Raw genomic sequence first — 6,000 nt, 5'->3', positions numbered from 1 at the left:
TTATAAGCAATGTATCATTTATGTTTGTCGGCCAGATTTGGCCCGGGGCCGTAGTTCGGCAACTAATGATACGATTGTTTGATCAATATCGAATGCATATCAAATGTATCGCGAACGTGCATTTGCATATATTCTTAGTAATGGATTCAATCCAGCATTTTACTACATATAATTTGATTTTACCAATATTATAAGTTACGAACTTATTGCAAAGAGAGCAAATTAATTGAATTTCTTTTCATAAGAAACCCTTCGACTAAATGTTGATAAAAGGAATCGATTTAAACGTAATTTTTTACGTAATATCTACTGAAATATTTTTAATTTTTTACTCTCTGTAGAAGAGTGAGATTTTATTTTAAAATTCAGGAATTGTTCTGAAAGTTCGACGTATATAAGTACTTTTGTAACATAAAATTTCTGCATTTGTTTTACGATTATAAATCAAATATCATTATGTTTATAAATCCTTCGCTTAATTGAAGATAAGAGTGTAATAACTGTAACAACGTTAAGTAAAGTTCATTCATAAATTTTGTTTTGGGATTTATAAATCTGTTTCTATCAATTCGGGAAAGAAATTTCATTTCTAATAACGGCATCGAGTGTTTAACATAATTGACGCTCGCTCGACTTCATTTTCTTTCTTTCCATATACTCGATTTGTAATTTTATTAGAAGAGAAAATTTGAATGGATAGTTATCGTTTAGTAGATACGGAACTCGACGCTAGTTTAATATTAATTTCCAAAAGATTCGCATTCTCTTTTGAAAATTTCCTTCCGTTTCGAGTGAATTTTCTCATTATTAGCTTATACAAATAAACGTCTATAACCATCGGTTTGAAATTTCTTTTCTTTTATTTACTTTCTCGTTTGCATATATAATATTTTTCATAAAATAAATACTTTACTTTCTCTGTAAACTCAATTAAAATAATCGAGGAAAGATGATTAAAACTGTTAAAATATTTGAAGAAGTTATTAAAATAATTTATTTATGTATGAATAATAATTATATTTATTCAAATAATCACTATCATTCGTTGAAAATGAAAATACACATAATAATTCATTTGATAAATAAATATTCAAAATTTAAAAAGAAAGAAACCGGAGTAAAAATTAATTTATTAAAGTTTAATATTAGTGTATGCGAATGAACGGATTATAAACATTTAAAAATTTTAAAAATGTCAATTATGTCGTTTTTTTTATTTTATATTACTTTGTTTATACAAAATTAAAATTAAATTCTTATATCTAGAAGCTACAGATTTAGAATTCTAATACTGTAATATATTAATACAAGCGTAACTAACGAATATGTATTCATAGTTATTTAATTACGTGTGAATTTTCTTAACAATTTTTTCAAAAAGTAGAATGGAAAGTTATACATATATTAGATTCGAGGTAAGTTCAAATTCCGATTGAGTACTCCTTTATTTTGAAGCGGTTAAAAATTTTATGCCGTTTCTTATCTCCAAAATCTACCGTGATCTGTTTTAAAATACAGAGCAAATTCGAAACTAGGATAATTTTTCCCTGGAATCTTGAAAAAATTCTTCAATTACTTGAGAGGTCTATTACTAAATTATCCGCAACGTTCCGTTCAAGGAATCGAAAGTAAGAGTTAATATAAATTGAATTCATTTTCTTTCAAGTACGACGTTACAGGATAGATGGCCGAAATAGACACGTATCATTTCTTTGTACCACTCTGTTAAATCGAAGTTTAATTTAACTTTGTTCATTTTTCCTAAAACGTAACCCTTGGTTGTATATGCATTATATATTTATTTCTTTTGGAAACCACCGTTAAGCGAGTTATATGCGTTGAAAAAATCTAGCGGCATCTCATTCGTTTTACTCTATACCTGACGTTTCATTAAAAATATAACGTAAAGGTCTACAACGAATAAAGAAATTATGTTAATAAAGAGATACTGAAATAAAATCACTTAGAAGGAAACGAATTTCTTTTTAGTATCCTGGAATAACACATGAAATATTTCTTGAAGCAAACGCTTTGATATATAAAAAAAATATATATATCATATATTATATATTAGGCCTATATATTCTATCATATATTATATATATTTTAATCTGTGAATTGGAAAAAGTTAGCAGTTCTATATTTCTTTTTGAAGCGATGTGAACGGATAAATTATCGTCGTTATTATGCTCATATTTTATTATATTTTAAATGAATAGCATACATAAACTCATCTCCATAACAGGTTAAGTGGACACACATGGTTTACATTGACGTTATTACATTTTTACATGTCAATGAAATAGAACTTTGTTAGTTATTTCCTTTGTGACGTACACTAGAATTATTCTTTTTCTTTGTTCTCGTATAACAATTTTTTGTATGCTCATCATTGGTTGGTAGTGCAATGCTGAGGACTAATCAGACACCGTTTCTCCTTTAAAATTCTACAGTTATAGATTTTTAGGATACACGTTACCAAACTTCGGTTACCAGACCGAACGCCAATATCAAAGAAATTTAAGAAAAATTACGTATTTAAAGTTTTTCTTGTCAATTGAAAAGAGAGACAATGTCCATTCTAACTTTGATTTTCGTCTTTCTCGCGATAGAAACTTCGTTTTATTGGTATCTGACCTTTTCGTTATTTTTTTCATCTGAATATGAACTTCTTTCTGTTTGTCTAAGTATAACAGCATGACTAAGTGACGACTGAAATATTTATGTGAAAACGATTCGCAGAAAGCAAACTACGCGAGAGAAACTTTAAAGATTTAGCCCGAAATAATTTTAATTTCAAATAATTGTAAAACTCTCGAATGATACAAATGGAGAATCGATTGAAACCGGAGAATGCTCTAAAGATTTCATTTCGAAGATTTTCAAATGTCAAGAAGCAAGTAAAACAAGTTTCTGTACTAAAAATCTCTTTCCCTCGACGTTTTTTCGCTCAATTCTCCTAAAGTTTTGAGTAACAATTCTCTTTTCGGAAAAATTTAATTCTTTTCTCCTAATTATTGTGATATTTGCCTTCATATCCTGAATACATTATTATTTATTTATATTTAAAATTAGTCGACGTCTAAATTTGCAAATTTAATTTAAACAATTGTTTAAATTGTTTTTCTCTTCAAAGTGTATTATTCGTTTTCGGCAACATTTCTAAAATCATATCGCAAAAAGTACATGTTTTTTATTTTTTAAAAAAACTCAATTTTAGAAAAATAACTGACGAATTTATACATTAAAAAGTTCCGTACAAAAGGCTAAAATGTTTTCAATTTTTAGTCAAGTAAAATCACCAGAACCGTTGAAGAGACGACCTTTTATTAGAGGCTAGGCCTCTGGTAAAACACGCAAAACAGTGGTGATTTGACATGACGAAAATGAAGACATTTTAGTCTATTTTGTGAAATTTTTTTAAAAGAATTCTTTCGTGCATTAATTTTTTCAGTAATTCCGTTAGTTTGACTAGGATATTTTACGTTTTTTTTCGTAACTTGATCTTTCGTAAGATTCACAATGGAGTTTAATAGCTGCTGCATTTCCACCTAATCTACTTTATTTTTCGATCGAAGTCAGTTTTGTTTAGAAAATTGAATGAAGAATCGCTGGCGATAGCAAGTGAAATGGCAGCCAAATTTATTTGAAATCTAAAATCAATTGGAACATTTTTTCGATGTCTTCTCAAATTTTTCTTTCGCCATTTTTAAGTTCGAAGGGAGGCACTCTATACGGGAATTTTAGATATGAAATAATTTAACTCGATTTAACAAAAACCTAATAACATAAACTGCCTATTTATATGTAAGAAGATTGCTGTTTTACTTTTTTGTAGTAGCGGAAGAATTATTCTTATGATTTTGAAACACGTGGTTATTAATTTATTGAAAATGACGAACAAACTCTGTCTGAAAGAATAGATTTTATTCGTTAACGTGACATTGGAGTGTAATAAAATATGAGGTCTGATCATAAAGTGTTTTTTTTTAAATGAGTTTAGTTTGACTTCAAGTGCATTCTGGTTTATTAAGAAATTAATTTAATTCGCCAAAATTTTTAGCTTACGATTAAGCAAACGACAGGAAGGGACTGTGCATTGGTGTCATACTTAAACGTAGTTAGAGGACGATAAAAATTCCATTCTCCACCAGGATGGTAAAGACGTTCGAAGCGAGATAATCTTTATGAGAAATGCACGAAGACATCGGTTTGCACAAATTCCTTACGAGAAGCGAATTTTGAAAACAACGGGTGGAACGAGAAGGGGCGGAAATTGTCTGTTGAGGAAGCGTTTTACATCGTCGTCATGCTCGATACCTTGATTATTTTTGTGGCTAAACCGAAAGAATGACGTCTGACATTTAAGTAATTTCTTTGGCATTCCAACTAGAAAGATTAATATTCCTCCAAGTTTACCTCCGAACTTTCCACTCGGACGATCGCTCTGCTAAATATTCTTCCAAGTTGATATTAAACGGGAAAACATTCCTTTTTCAATTTAAACCGATTCCGTACATTTAAATCATAAATATCTCTCGCTATTTTGCTCAACCTGAGAATTTATTTATCAAATTTTTTTTCTATAACGTTTTTATTAATCGCTTTCGAAGATTTTAAACCAGAGTTAACCCGATATTGATATTGATCTATTTTAACTTTTTAAAGTACTTTCCACAGAATTCTTCGGGAATATTTTCTGTTTTACTCTCTTTTATCGAGTTTACCAGTATAAATCTCTCTTAATCTAGAAATAATTATTCTTGTAAATCGAAATAAAAAACTTAAAAAGAAAAATATTGCACACGTCTGATGTTTTTCTCCCAAAAAACATTTTGCATGAGAGGAACGGTTTTTAAAAAGTTAAATTTGGTGCGAAAGCAAATTAATTTAACTTTAATATTAAAATATTAATAAATAATATCATCTAGAGCTACATTTTTATAAAAATTTGAGATTTTATTGATAGAGATTTAAGAAAATTGTTTTTAAGATAATTTTAATTATATTTTTTTTCAAGAAAATACTATAAAATACATGAGATTTTTCTTTTAATGTGAGTTGCCAGCGGCGGAATAAGCAGTATCCGATATTTACGTTTCGTATAAGCTTTGATAAACACTCGTTTACCCCCGAATTTGACACCGCCTTAGAAAAAACACTCTTATTTTTCTAGTAAAACGTTTGACGGGTGACATAAAAGACTCTTTTTGTTTCTTCTAACTAAAATTCTACAGTTATAGGTTTTTAGGATACACGTTACCAATCTTCGGTTACCAGACCGAACGCCAATATCAAAGAAATTTAAGAAAAATTAGTTTAAAGTTTTTCTTGACAATTGAAAAGAGAGACAATGTCCATTCCAACTTTGATTTTCGTCTTTCTCGTGATAGAAACTTCGTTTTATTGGTATCTGACCTTTTCGTTTTTTTTGGAAACGGAAATTAATTGTAATTAATAGTATTAATTCAGATTAATGGCATTAACCTGTATTTCTGGATGTAAACGGGTCGTTCGGCACGCTAATTATAATAAAACTACAAAGTAATATTAAATATAAAACGATATTTACATAATTTCTCTTAATTAGAAAGGAACCATTTTATAATCCGATTAATGAATTATAGAATTACAAACCAACTTATATCTTACATCAGGGGTGGGTGACCTTTTGAAGACTGCCTGCCAAAATAGCCAGATCTATCCTGAAAAATTTTCTCACGTGCCAACCGAAATTTTTGGGAACATATTATAATTTGGGGTCTTTCAGGTATAGAGAAAACATTTCAAATAGTCAAAAATTTACATAGAAACCCGTAAAATTCTTTACGAAATACGAAAAAATGTTGAGATGTTGGATAGTTTTTTTTTTAAAAGATGAGTCCTGGGCTACGTGCCGAAAAAGTGTGTCATGTCTGGCACGCTTGCCAAGGGACAGAATTGCCCACCTTCGTCCTATATTAACGGAATAAGTCCGTTTAGAAAAGACGAATCATAAAG

Source organism: Centruroides vittatus, unplaced genomic scaffold (genome assembly GCF_030686945.1).
Source record: "Centruroides vittatus isolate TY-2023 unplaced genomic scaffold, ASM3068694v2 contig_979, whole genome shotgun sequence".
NCBI lineage: Eukaryota > Metazoa > Arthropoda > Arachnida > Scorpiones > Buthidae > Centruroides > Centruroides vittatus.
Note: the sequence above shows the minus strand (reverse complement) of the source record.